This window comes from Scyliorhinus torazame, chromosome 4, assembly GCF_047496885.1.
Source record: "Scyliorhinus torazame isolate Kashiwa2021f chromosome 4, sScyTor2.1, whole genome shotgun sequence".
NCBI classification, from domain to species: domain Eukaryota; kingdom Metazoa; phylum Chordata; class Chondrichthyes; order Carcharhiniformes; family Scyliorhinidae; genus Scyliorhinus; species Scyliorhinus torazame.
Window position 1 is genome coordinate 116,842,100 of NC_092710.1, and position 14,776 is coordinate 116,856,875.

The 14,776-nt window shown below is 53.8% G+C and overlaps 1 protein-coding gene across 1 annotated transcript in view; it reads right to left on the reverse strand.

Annotated features, from left to right (window-relative positions):
* The window catches only part of LOC140411422 (pecanex-like protein 2), a 429,375-nt gene that overhangs the window by 92,675 nt on the left and 321,924 nt on the right, over positions 1–14,776 (reverse strand). The gene's annotated exons all lie outside the window — the stretch shown is intronic.

The following is a 14,776-nucleotide window of genomic DNA, read 5'->3' on the forward strand; positions in this document are numbered from 1 at the left end:
TCAGTGAGGAGAGTGAATCTCCTGCCGGCCAGGTAATGCCTCCAATGTCGCACAGCTTCTACTACGGCTTGTGCCTCTTTTTCGACCGAGGAATGGCGAATTTCTGAAGCATGGAGGGTACGGGAGAAGAAGGCCATGGGTCTGCCTGCTTGGTTGAGGGTGGCGGCCAGAGCTACGTCGGATAAGGGGAGGGACTCGTCGATGGCGTGCACCGTGGCCTTTGCAATGTCTGCTTTGATGCGGCAGAAGGCCTGGCGGGCCTCCGTCGACAGGGGGACGGTTGTGGACTGGATCAGGGGTCGGGCTTTGTCTGCGTAGTTGGGGACCCACTGTGCGTAATAACTGAAAAAACCGAGGCAGCGCTTCAGGGCCTTGGGGCAGTGAGGGAGGGGGAATTCCATAAGGGGGCGCAGGCGCTCAGGGTCGGGGCCTATAACTCCATTTCGCACTACGTAGCCAGGAATGGCTAGGCGGTCGGTGCTAAATACGCATTTATCCTTATTATACGTTAAGTTAAGGATTTTCGCGGTCTGGAGAAATTTCCGGAGGTTGGTGTCGTGAACCTGCTGGTCATGGCCGCAGATGGTGACGTTATCCAGATATGGGAACGTTGTGCGTAAGCCGTATTGGTCAACCATTCGATCCATCTCGTGTTGGAAGACCGAGACCCCATTAGTGACACCAAAGGGAATCCTTAAAAATTGGTAGAGCCGCCCATCTGCTTCGAAGGCAGTGTACTTGCGGTCACTAGTGCGGAGGGGTAACTGACCGTAAGTGGACTTGAGATCCACCGTGGAGAAGACCTTGTATTGTGCGATCCTGTTCAACAGGTCGGATATGCGGGGGAGAGGGTACGCATCCAGCTGCGTAAACCTGTTGATGGGCTGACTATATCAATGACCATCCTATGTTTCTCCCCGGTCTTTACCACCACTACTTGAGCTCTCCAGGGACTGTTGCTAGCTTCAATGACCCCTTCCTTCAGTAGCCTTTGGACCTCTGACCTGATGAAGGTCCGGTCCTGGGCACTGTACCGTCTGCTCCTGGTGGCGACGGGTTTGCAATCTGGGGTGAGATATGCAAACAGGGAAGGCGGGTCGATCTTAAGGGTCGCGAGGCCGCAGACAGTAAGGGGGGTATAGGGCCGCCAAATTTAAAAGTCAGGCTTTGCAAGTTACATTGGAAGTCCAACCCCAGGAGTGTAGCCGCGCAGAGGTCCAGCAGGACATACAGGTGGAAATTGTTGAATTTCCTGCCTTGGACAGTGAGGTCTGCGAGGCAGAACCCCTTTATCTCCACTGAGTGTGACCCGGAGGCCAGGGAGATTCTTTGGTTTACAGGGTGGGTAACAAGTGAACAGCACTTTACCATGGCGGCGTGTATAAAGCTCTCCGTGCTCCCAGAGTTGATCAGGGAAAACGTCTCGTGGCCGTTAATGAACACTGTCATCGTTGCAGTCATGAGTGTCCGAGGTCGATTTTGGTCCAGTGTCACCGAGGCCAGATGGAGCAGTTGCGAGTTGTGATCGGGCAGCGTGTAGTCCGCCGTGCTGGGGGCCTGGGGCCCCATCCAAGATGGCGTCTCCCCGACTTCTGGTTCGGCCATGCCTGGATAGGTCGCACGTTCGGCAGCGCCCGCCGGGAACGTACTTTTGGGCTCTCTAGAGGGGCCCCAACGGCACTTGTTCGATGGCTTCCATTGTGGGAAGGTGACAGCAAGGTCCCCCCAGACAGTATATGGATTGGACCAGGAGTGGAGCGGTGAAAAAAGGGATCTTGGAGCAGCGAAAAGTGAGATGGAGAAAAAGCAAGATAGCGGCGGGTGGAGACCAAGCAGCGTGGGCGCAGTGGTCGCAGGAGCAGCAGGGGTTTCTTAAAAGCTGCTTTGAGGAGCTGAAAACCGAAATGCTGGCGCCAATGAAGGCGGCGATCGAGAAGCTAGTGGAGACGCAGAAGGCCCAAGGGGCGGCGATCTGAGAGGTGCGGCAAAAAGCCTCGAAGAACGAGGACGAGATCTTGGGCCTGGCGGTGAAGGTGAAGGCACACGAGGCGCTGCACAAGAGGTGGGCGGAAAGATTTGAGGACCTGGAGAATAGGTCGAGGAGGAAGAATCTTCGGATTCTGGGTCTCCCTGAAGGAGTGGAGGGACCCGATGCCGGGGCATATGTAAGCACGATGCTCAATTCGCTGATGGGCGCGGGAGCCTTCCCGAGGCCCCTGGAGCTAGATGGGGTGCACCGGGTCCTGGCAAGGAGACCAAAGGCCAACGAGCCGCCAAGGGCTGTAGTGGTGAGGTTTCACCGCTTTATGGATAGAGTGTGTGTCCTGAGATGGGCCAAGAAAGAGCGGAGCAGCAGGTGGGAGAATACAGAGATCCGAATCTACCAGGACTGGAGTGCAGAGGTGGCCAAGAGGAGAGCTGGCTTTAATCGGGCCAAGGCGGTGCTCCATCGGAAGGGGGTGAAGTTCAGTATGCTGCAGCCAGCGCGATTGTGGGTCACATTCCAAAATCAGCACCACTATTTCGAAATGCCTGAGGAGGCTTGGAGTTTTATACAGACTGAAAAGTTGGACTCAAATTGATGGTTTGTTGTTGTGGGGGGGGGAATGTCTGCTGTATATATGGTTTTAACTACGTGTAGGGAATGTTCCCCTGGTTGGGTGCTGGTTGGGGATGGGTGAAGGGATTTGATGGGGAGACTGTGGGAGAGTGTGGGCGTCGGTGTTGGAGGGAGGGGAGGCCCGGGGATGGGGAATTGAGGTAAGGCCGCAAAAGGAGCTGCGCCATGGGGGGGGGGGGGGGGGGGCTCAGGAAAGGGCGGGCTTTTTCCCGCGCTAGGGAAGGGCGGAGGTGGGGGTCGGAGGGCGGGGAGGGCGGTACTGGAGAGGAGCGCACACTGACTGCCAGGGAGGAGGGGGAGGGGGGATTCCCACACTGGGGGGGTCGATGGGAAGGCGGGAGAGGCCGGTGTCAGCAGGAGTCAGCTGACTTACGGGAGTGTTATGGGGGGAGCAAAAGAGCTAGATATGGATCTAGCGGGGGGGGGGGGGGGGGGGGGGGGGGTATAGGGTTGCTGCTGCATTGGCCAAAGGGGAACTGGAAATAGGAGAGTTGGTCGGGGCGGGGCTCCACCGTCTGGGGGACTGGGGGTGTGGGGGGCGCGGGCACGTGGCTGGCCTAGAAAAGGAGATGGCTAGTCGGCAGGGGGGCGGGTAAGCAGCCCCCCAATCCGGCTGATAACTTGGAATGTGAGGGGCCTGAATGGGCCGGTTAAGAGGGACCGAGTGTTCGCGCACTTAAAAGGACTGAAGGCAGACGTGGTTATGCTTCAGGAGACACATTTGAAGGTGGCAGATCAGGTCAGGCTGAGAAAGAGATGGGTAGGACAGATATTCCATTCGGGGCTGGATGCGAAGAACAGAGGGGTTGCAATGCTGGTGGGGAAGTGGGTGTTGTTTGAGGCAAAGAATATTGTAGTGGATAATGGAGGTCGATATGTGATGGTGAGCGGTAGGTTGCAGGGGGGTGCGGGTGGTACTGGTAAATGTATACGCCCCGAACTGGGATGATGCGGGATTTATGAAGCGCATGCTGGGTCGGATTCCGGACCTGGAGGTAGGAAGCTTGATAATGCGGGCGGGCGGGCGGGGGGGGGGGGGGATATTTCAACACGGTGCTGGATCCAGCATTGGATCGCTCTAAGTCCAAGAGAGGGAAGAGGCTGGCTGCGGCCAAGGTGCTGAGGGGGTTTATGGACCAGATGGGGGGAGTGGATCCATGGAGGTTTGCCACGCCCCTGGCCAGGGAATTCTCATTCTTTTCCCGTGTACATAGAGCCTACTCCCGGATAGATTTTTTTTGTTTTGAGTAGGGGGCAAATCCCAAAAGTGGAGGGAATGGAGTATTCGGCCATAGCCATCTCAGACCACGCCCCGCACTGGGTGGAGCTGGAGTTAGGAGAGGAGAGGGATCAGCGCCCGCTGTGGCGTCTTGATGTGGGATTGGTGGATGAGGAGGTGTGCGGGAGGGTGCGGGGGTGCATCGAGAGATATTTGGAGGCCAATGACAATGGAGAGGTGCAGGTGGGGGTAGTCTGGGAGGCGTTGAAGGCGGTGGTCAGGGGAGAGTTAATCTCCATCAGGGCCCACAGGGAGAAGAGAGAGGGCAGGGAGTGGGAGAGGTTGGTGGGGGAAATCTTAAGGGTGGACAGGAGATATGCAGAGGCCCCCGAGGAGGGACTACTCAGGGAGCGGCGAAGCCTCCAGACGGAGTTCGACCTGTCGACCACAGGGAAAGCAGAGGCACAGTGGAGGAAAGCACAGGGAGCGACGTACGAGTATGGGGAGAAGACGAGCCGGATGCTGGCACACCAGCTTCGTAAGAGGGAGGCAGCAAGGGAGATAGGTGGAGTTAAGGATAGCGGGGGGAATACGGTGCGGAGTGCGGTGAGAGTAAATGAGGTATTCAAGGACTGCTATGAGGAGCTGTACAGGTCTGAGCCCCCAGCGGGGGAAGAGGGGGTGCGACGATTTTTGGATCAACTGAGGTTCCCGAGGGTGGAGGAGCAGGAGGTGGCTGGTTTAGGGGCGCCAATTGGGTTGAAGGAGCTGGTTAAAGGATTGGGGAACATGCAGGCGGGGAAGACCCCGGAGCCAGATGGGTTCCTGGTTGAGTTTTATAGGAAATATGTGGACCTGCTAGGCCCGTTGCTAGTGAGGACTTTCAATGAGGCAAGGGAGGGGGTGACCCTGCCCCTGACAATGTCCGGGGCGCTGATCTCTCTGATCCTGAAGGGGGAGAAGGACCCGCTGCAATGTGGGTCGTATAGACCGATCTCGCTCCTCAATGTGGATGCTAAGTTGCTGGCAAAAGTGCTGGCTACAAGAATTGAGGACTGTGTCCCGGGGGTGATCCATGAGGACCAGACGGGATTTGTAAAGGGCAGGCAGTTAAACACTAATGTGCGGAGGCTCCTCAACGTGATTATGATGCCATCGGTGGAGGGAGAAGCGGAGGTAGTGGCAGCTATGGACGCGGAGAAGGCCTTTGACCGGGTGGAGTGGGAGTATCTTTGGGAAGTGTTGCGGAGGTTTGGGTTTGGGGAGGGGTTCATCAGCTGGGTCAGGCTGCTATATAGAGCCCCGGTGGCGAGTGTGGCTACGAATCGGCGGAGGTCGAAGTACTTTCGGCTGTACCGAGGGACGAGGCAAGGGTGCCCCCTATCCCCCTTGTTGTTTGCATTGGCAATTGAGCCTCTGGCAATTGGCACTAAGGGAGTCCAGGAAGTGGAGGGGGTTGGTCCGAGGGGGAGAGGAACATTGGGTGTCGCTGTATGCGGACGACCCGTTGCTGTATGTGGCAGATCCAGCGGAGGGGATGGCGAAGGTCATGCGGATCCTAAGGGAGTTTGGGGACTTCTCGGGCTATAAGCTCAACATAGGGAAAAGTGAGCTCCTTGCATCCAGGGGACCAGGGAAGGGGGATAAACGACCTACCATTGAAGAGGACGGAAAGGAACTTTTGGTACTTGGGGATCCAGGTGGCTGGGAGTTGGGGGGCCCTGCACAAGCTCAATTTGATGCGGTTGGTGGAGCAGATGGAGGAGGATTTCAAAATCCGGTATCCTGGCCTTTGCGTCCCTGGTAACCCGGCGGAGGATCTTGCTATTATGGAAGGACGCGAAGCCCCCCAGTGTGGAAGCCTGGATAAATGACATGGCAGGGTTCATCAAGCTGGAGAGGATAAAGTTTGCCTTGAGAGGGTCTGTGCAGGGGTTCTTCAGGCGGTGGCAAACGTTCCTAGACTATCCCGCGGAGCGTTAGGAGGAGGTCAGCAGCAGCAGCAACCCAAGGGTGGGTGGGTGAGGGGGGGCTTCCCCAAGGGTACCTTTGAAAGTCATATGGGGGGGTTACTATATACGGGGGAAACCCAATGTATAAGTTTTGTATTATTTTTGATTGCTGTGTTTGTGTTCTTTTTCTTTTTGTTATGGGGGGGGGGGGGGTTTGTTAAAAATTTTGTTGGAAAAATCCGAATAAACATATTTAAAAAAAAAAAAAACAAGATGGCGTCTCCCATGAATCCCACATGGTGGTCGGGGATGGACAAAATGGCGGCGGGGATGGATGAAATGGCGGCGCCCATCCGTCCAGCGTGGTGTCCGCGGAGCAAGATGGCCGTGCCCGTGGGTCAGACGTGGCCCTAGGACAGGGGCTGGCCGCCTGGGGCCCGAAGGGAAGGTTGCCGCGGCGGTCTGGAGTCGCTGGAGACCACGGCCATGGCTCGTGCTTGGCAGACCCCCACAAAATGGCCCTTTGCAGGTGGAGGTGTGGGCCGGGCAGCGCTGGCGGGGGTGCTTCGCCTGCCCGCAGAAGAAACAGCGGGGCCCGACAGAGTTAATAGGCCGTCTTACAGCGCAGGCCTGCGGGGACACGGGGAAGGTCAGTGGGGCTGCCGCTGCGGGATGCCACGCAGCCCAGGGGGCCTCCGCGTGGTCGGGCGCAAAGGACTGCACGTTTCTTGAGGCAACATCCATGGACCCTGCCAGGGCCCGTGCCTCTCTCAGTCCCAGGATGTCCTTTTCCAAGAGTCTTTGGCGGATCTCTGAGGAGCTCATACCTGCTACGAAGGCATCCCGGATTAGAAGTTCCGTGTGCTCGCTGCCCGAAACTTGCGGGCAGCCACAGTTTCTGCCCAGCACCAGTAGCGCACGGTAGAAGTCCTCCAGTGATTCCCCAGAGCTTTGCGGTCTCGTTGCAAGCAGGTGACGTGCGTGGACCTGGTTTACAGGGCGTATATAATGTCCCTTTAACAGTTCGATCGCATCATCATAGTCCTCCGCCTCCTCGATGAGGGTGTAGATCCCAGGGCTTACTCTCGAGTGCAGGAGATGCAGTTTCTGTTCTCCTGAGGGGGTGCCTCCGGCCGTCTCGAGGTAGCCTTTAAAACACGCCAGCCAGTGCTTAAATATCGCCGCCGAGTTCTCTGCTTGGGGGCTGAGTAGTAGACACTCCGGCTTGATTCGGAGATCCATTCTTTCAGCTTAAGAGTAGTCTATTAAATTGATCACGATCAATTAAACTCAAAGACGAGGTTGTATCATGACTGAAGGCTTTAATAGACTAGGTCTGTTCCCCAGCAGCTTCGGTACAGAATGAGGGCTGCTGGGATGGCACCTGTTCTTATACCCCGCCTGTCAGGGTGGAGCTACATACCAAACAGCCAATGGTAAACTCCTAGGTTTACCCAATGGTCTACAGCCTCTCGGGTACTGCAATACCTGATAATACCACAAACGGCAAATGATAATACGACAAACAGCTTGTGGTGGACCAACCTACAGTATCATAAAAAGTTTGATCCACCCGGGTGCACTGGATATGCAGTCTTTTGCCGCCTTAGTGGCTTTTGTAAGTTCCCGCTAATCATTCACCGGTTCCAGTTTCATACCACCACGCAGGCCCAGGTCAAATTGACTAACGACTTCTTGGCCCTAATGCGCAAACTGGCTGCAACTTGTGAGTTTGACGGCACGTTGAATGAAACCCTGAGAGACCACTTGGTATGTGAAATCTGCAACACAATGAAAACGTTTAGCAGAAACCCCCTAGATCTGTAACAGGGGGTCGAGATAGCCATCACCCTCGAGAGCGTTGAGTAGGGAGTCCAGGAACTCTAAGGCATGGCATTCCTGAATCTAGGCTGCTCAACTGACCGACGTTCAACTTTGCCCCTACCCGAAGAAAGGGACCCCCGACGATTGGGCAATTACTGCAGGGGCACGGGCCACCGCCGAAGCCCAGAGAACCGCCGCACAGCCCCCCCTGACCGAGAGGAACTGGAAGTCGAGTACAGGCCAGCAGCAGTAGGTCGCTGAAACCAGATATAAAAAGGACATCAAGTTGTCTAACCACATGGAGTACTGGGTGACTTGGGGGATTTCCAGGATAATAAAATCTGCCTGCGAGCTATTAATGAAGCAAATGCGATAATGTCTGCTTCAATCTCAGTGAGACTGGTCGTTGTAGATGTGATTCTGAATGTGGCTGCTAAAGGACAGGGCTCTAGGATAGTGTCCAGAATATTGGAAAGGGTGTCAGAAAAAGATCAGAAACCGATCAGCTTTGGGAAGGACCAGAACGTGTGGGTGTCAGTGTGGGTGTGGCCAACAGGGGCGAGCAAGCATCTGTCGCATTTGTTTTCCGTATTGGGGGAACACCTACTTCGAGCCATCAAGTAAATTCTGTGCAGAACTTTAAATTGAATTATGCTTAACTGAGCACAGGAGGATGTGCAGTTGGCCCTCCTCCCACCTGTCGCCGTGAGGCTGAGCCCAAGCTCAGCCCCCCAATCCCTTCTCACCTTCTGGAGAGGTGAGGGCCCGGAGGATATCATGAGATCATGCAACCTTCAGATAGAACACAACTGGTTTGGGACACGGACAGCGCACCCCTCTCGGTTCGAGCAGGAAACCAACAATCCGCTGTCGAGTGCCCCAGCAACCCATAACTCACCCATACCCACCATCACAGTTTTCGAAGTCAGATCGGCCTTCGTGAAAGTGAACGCTCAGAAGGCGACGGGCCCGGATGGGATCCCTGGTTGTGCACTCAGAGCCTGCGCGGACCAGCTGGCAGATGTGTTCACGGACACCTTTAACCTGTCCCTACTCCACGCCGAGGTCCCCACCTGCTTCAAGAAGATCACCATCATACCGGTCAAAGAAGAACCAGGCAACGTGCCTCACTGACTACCTTCAGGTGGCCCTGACCTCAGTCGTAATGAAGTGCTTCGAGAGGTTGGTCATGAAGCACATCACCTCCATGCTCCCAGAACGCCTTGATCCACTGCAATTCGCACTCCGCCGCAACCAGTCCACAGAAGACGCCATTTCCCTGGCCCTACACTCATCCCTAGAGCATCTCGAAACCAAGGACTCCTATATCAGACTCCTATTTATTGACTACAGCTTCGCCTTCAACACCATAATCCCAGCCAAGCTCATATCAAAGCTCTAAAAACTAGGACTTGGCTCCTCACTCTGCAACTGGACCCTCCACTTTCTGACCCACAGACCACAATCAGTAAGAATAAACAACAACACCTCCCCATAATAGTCCTCAATAACGGAGCCCCGCAAGGCTGCGTACTTAGCCCCCTACTCTACTCCCTGTACACCCACGACTGTGTGGCACAATTTGGTTCCAACTCCATTTACAAGTTTGCTGACGATACGACCATAGTGGGCCGCATCGCGAATAACGACGAGTCAGAATACAGGAGGGAGATAGAGAACCTAGTGGAGTGGTGCAGCGACAATAATCTCTCCCTCAATGCCAGCAAAACCAAAGAGCTGGTGATTGATTGCAGGAAGCAAAGTACTGTACACACCCCTGTCAGCATCAACGGGGCTGAATCCAATCCAATCCTTTCCAACAATGTACTTGGGAGGTGGTTGAAGAAAAGTGCGAGCGGACGAAACCACAGACTTGAAAATAGCGACAGAGACTAGATTTAGGTAAATTAAATTTCTCCATGAGCTCGCTGAAACTGGCAACGTTTTGTTCTACACAAGAGGTCGGCAAAACACGTGAGTCCCTTCCCCCTCCACAAGGCGAACGCTGAGTCAAGTATGGAGGGAACAAGCGGTTATTGCAAAAAGGACCCAGTAGGGACGGAGCGGAAAGCTTAAAATGTTGACAAAATTGTTTCCATAATCTTGCAATAAATATCACGATGGGTTTGACATGAATTTCGAGGAGGAAAAGGACAGTGGGCACAGACCAAGGCAGCGCCCCCCCCCCCCCCCCCCCCTCCCCCAATGAAGTATTGCTCTGCGGGCTCTAGATGAACGAGGATAACCACGGCAAAAAATGATTTTGGAAGGAAGATGGGAGACATTGGAAAAGAAACAAGGATCTTGGTAGAATGCTAATGTAGGGGGCAGGGACCCATGAGGCAATGAGTGGTTGAACATGTCTAGCAGCAAGGGCGCAAATTGAGTGGAGAACATTAAAAAAAAAAATCAGGAAGCTGCCAGGGCCTGGGGCTTAACCACTCTGCATCAACTTAATATAAATCGTTATCTTGTCTCGGCGTAAAGTGTTGTCTAAATCTCTACTCCTGTCCACATCTATAGAAGGAATGTGAAGAAAAAAAAAAATGTCGAGATTATTTAGGAAGTGAGTCATTGTCGAGCGATCTGAATAAGGATCGGTATTATGGAGGTTACAGTAAAAGAACTGTATCAGAGGGGTCGGTAGTGTGGTCATGGGAGGAGTCATATATCTGGGAAATAAATCGGGAAGCAGACTGGTGCCTGAGCTGATGTGCCAGTAGGCGACCAGCTTTGTTCCCTGTTCATAAAAAGTTCCCTTTGACCATTATAATATACGCACCACTTTATTGGTGGAGAGTAAGTCAAATTGAATCTGGAGCCTTGGCCTGTCTGCATAGAGCTTAGGGATGGGAGCAATGGAATACTGCCAATCTATTTCTAAAATTGAGTCCACCAATCCTTGTGTAAATTTTCTTTGTTTGATAGCATATCCATTGGTCGCAATCTACCGGCCAGGTCTTGCCCAACCGGGAGCACGATGCTGACGGTGGATGCCGGGAGCGGCCTCCCATGGGCTGCCCAGTAGCCAGTACGCCTCGCAAGATCGATCCGGATCTCCCGACATCTAACGACCTCCCCAGGGAGTCCCCAGCCGGGCACCAGGACCAGTCGGAACAGCACTTGGGGGATCTCCTGGGCCATTGCAGGCACCTCGATGATCAGGGACAGTGCAGGATGGACCCCTGGCCGTCCCCCTGGAACGTGGGCACCTTGACACTGCCACCCTGGCACTACCAAGGTGCTCGAATGGCACTGCAAAGCCGGCAGGAGCACTGTCAGGGTGCCCGAGTTCCAGGGTGGCATTGCCAAGAGTCAGAGCATAAGGTGGCCATGCCCATGAAAGGAGGGTTGAGGGGCGTTGGAGGCGGGGGGAGGGGTGGGGGTAGCAGGACGGCCTTTGGAAAGTTGGGGGGGGGGGGAGAAAGATGGGGTCCGAAAGGGGGGGGGGGGAAGACCAGAAAAAGAGACCCCTCAGTGACCCCATAGTGGGGTATCAGAACTTGGACAGTGTGGGTAATGCTCAAATGTGTGGGGGGTAACATAGCCCATGGGTGGGGGACCCGCAGACTCACTTAGAGCTCGGGCCACCCTTTCAAAATGGTGGCCTGATCTCTGAGGATCTGGTCTGACAACTGTGTTCAGCTCCTCAGTGATTAAAATAATTCTTTAAAAAAAAATTTAGATTACCCAATTATTTTTTCCAATTAAGGGGTAGTTTAGTGTGGCCAATCCACCTACTCTGCACATTTTTGGGTTGTGCGAAACCCACGCAGACACGGGGAGAATGTGCAAACTCCACACGGACAGTGACCCAGAGCCGGAATTGGACCTGGGACCTCAGCACTGTGAGGCAGCTGTGCTAACCACTAGGCACCGTGCTGCCCTTTAAAATAATTCTAAATGTGGAATAAACTAGTGAGAAACTTTCCAGGGCTCAAAAAAGTGACGAAGTGTGGCTAGATAGCGGTGGGTAACTTTCTGACAGAGCCGTCAGAAAACTCCCTGCAAAACGCGCCACAAAAGACACTTAGAAACCTTTCCGTTAGATCACGCCCATGATAGGAGATTATGTTTCTTCACAGACTGCCCAAGGTCTTCCACAATACTGAAGGGGTGGTGGAATCAGATTTATTTGTTTTCATAAAGTTATCTATATTGATGGGTATGCACTTGCAAAATGTCCTGTCAGATAATAAGGCTGCATTGAACCTCCATGCAGGTCGACCATGAGCCTTGGGAAAGAACCAAGTCAAGGGAATGGGACACATGGTCTGGTATAACTATGGCTGAATATTCAGCAGCTCTTACCGTGGGAGAAAAGCTTTGTCGAAGAAAAAATAGTCAACGGTGAACATGAGAAAAGTAGAAGTCTTTCGTGCCCGGATGTAGGAAGCGCCAAGAGTCTACGCACCCATTTGAATCATGGAAAAGCTAGAAAGGACAAGGATCTTGTGATTTGAGCGATCAAACTTAGGGTCCAAGACTCAGTTCAAGTTCCCGCCGAAGATAAAATTATGGGTGTCCAAGTTGGGAAGGGAGGATAGGAGCGAAGTGATAAATTTAGTGACATCCTAGTTGTGGGCATAGACATTCACAAAGACTACAGGGGTTTGAAGGAGCATGCCACTAACTATTGTGTACCAATCATCGGCGTCTGACATTACATTAGAGGGAGAAATCTGGGCCCTCATGTTTAGCAGAATCAGCATTCCCCAAGCTTTATCGTTAAAGCTAGAGTAAAAGACCTGGCCAACTCACACTTGGCGTAATCTGGTGTGATTTTGAAGGAATCTCACTTCCATGTTAAAGCTCTTGAGATATTTGAACACCCTGGAGCAGTTTACTGGGCCAGTTAACCCATTTCTGTGTAACTAATGGTGAGTCCCTGTGGTGAACCACTGTAATAGGAGATGTAAGGTAGGATCTGCACTACAGGTTCGCCGGTAGCTCCTACCAGCTGGCTCCGCCCAGGGAGAACTGTATAAAACTGCTTGACCTCCAGTGCCCTGCCATTTCACCAGCTGCAGCAGGAGGCCACGCATCTGACTGTAGTAAAGCCACAGTTGTACCCAACTTTAGTCTTTGTGCAATTGATCGTGCATCAATTTATTAGTCAGATTTTCCACAGAATGGATATCAGAATTAAGCCCGATCGCCTGCAGCTGGATCCTCACTCGCCCGACGCCAGGAAAGACTTTACTCACTGGCTAGCGTGTATCGAGGCCTACATCAACGTGGCGGACCCCGCGCCAACGGAGGCTCAGAAGATAAACGTCCTGTATTCTAGACTGAGCTCCAGTGTGTTCCCGTTGATCCAAGACTCCACGACTTACACAAAAGCAATGGAACTCCTCAAAGAACACTACGCACAGAAGGCGAACACGCTCTTCGCCAGGCATGTACTTGCTACCCGCTCGCAACTACCTGGTGAGTCCATCAAAGACTTCTGGCGGGCCCTAATTCCACTCGGCCGGGACTGTGACTGTCAGGCCGTCACGGCCGCCGAACACGCGAATCTCCTCATGCGCGATGCCTTCGTGACGGGGATTGCGTCGGACCGTGTCCGAGAACGATTGCTGGAAGGGGCCACGCTCAAGCTGGCGGAGACAAAAACCTTGGCGCTCTCCATGACGGTTGCATCCCGTAACGTACAATCGTACCCCTCCCGCCGCGCTGCCCATCCTTCTACCCCTTCCTACCCCTCCTGGACCCCGCCAACGACCTCCTCAGCCGGGGCCCTGCCTTCGCAATACGCCTGCGCCGCATTCCGATCGGTGCACCCAGGGGTTCCCGCTGCTACTTCTGCGGTCAGCAGAAGCACCCCCGCTAACACTGCCCGGCCTGCACTGCAGTTTGTAAAGCCTGCAGTAAAAAGGGCCACTTCCCGCCTGCATGCTCCCAATCCCTTTCATTACTTCCTCCATCTCAATCTGTGCTCCCAGCCCCACTCTCTCCTGCTCCTCCACCTTAGGAAATTCCAGCTGATCCAGAAAGCACATCATTCTCTCCTTCCCGTCCGGGGGCTGCGCTTCATATAGTCTTTCGTAAAATGCCTTGAACACTCCATTTACTCTCTCCGCTCCCCGCTCCATCTCTCCCTCCTCATCTCTCACCCCCCCTATCTCCCTCGCTGCTCCCCTTTTCCTCAGTTGGTGGGCCAGCAACCTACTCGCCTTCTCCCCATATTCGTACTGTACATCCTGTGCCTTCCTCCATTGTGCCTCTGCATTACCCATAGTCAACAAGTCAAATTCTACATGTAGCCTTTGCCTTTCCCTGTACAGTCCCTCCTCCGGTGCCTCCGCATATTGTCTGTCCACCCTCAGAAGTTCTTTCAACAACCGCTCCCTTTCCCTACCCTCCTGCTTTCCTTTATGTGCCCTAATAGATATCAGCTCCCCTCTAACCACTGCCTTCAGCGCCTCCCAGACCACTCCCACCTGTACCTCCCCATTATCATTAAGTTCCAAGTACCTTTCAATACACTCCCTCACCCTTAAACACACCCCCTCATCTGCCAATAATCCCGAGTCCATTCTCCAGGGTGGACGCTGTTGTTTTTCTTCCCCTATCTCCAGGTCCACCCAGTGTGGAGCATGATCCGAAATGGCTATAGCCGTGTACTCCGTCCCCGTCACCTTTGGGATCAGTGCCCTTCCCAAAACAAAAAAATCTATTCGTGAAAATACTTTGTGTACATAGGAGAAAAATGAAAACTCCTTACTCCTAGGTCTACTAAATCTCCAGGGATCTACTCCTCCCATCTGCTCCATAAAATCCTTAAGCACCCTAGCTGCAGCCGGCCTCCTTCCGGTCCTGGACCTCGATCTGTCCAGCCCTGGGTCCAGCACCGTATTAAAGTCTCCACCCATTACCAACTTCCCCACTTCTAGGACCGAGATTCGTCCTAACATACGCCTCATAAAATTGGCATCATCCCAGTTCGGGGCATACACGTTCACTAATACCACTGCCTCCCCTTGCAGTTTGCCACTCACCATCACGTATCTGCCCCCACTATCTGCCACTATAGTCTTTGCCTCAAACATTACCCGCTTCCCCAGTAGTATGGCCACCCCCCTGTTTTTTGCGTCTAGCACCGAATGAAACACCTGCCCCACCCATCCTTTGCGTAGTCTGACCTGGTCTATCAGCTTC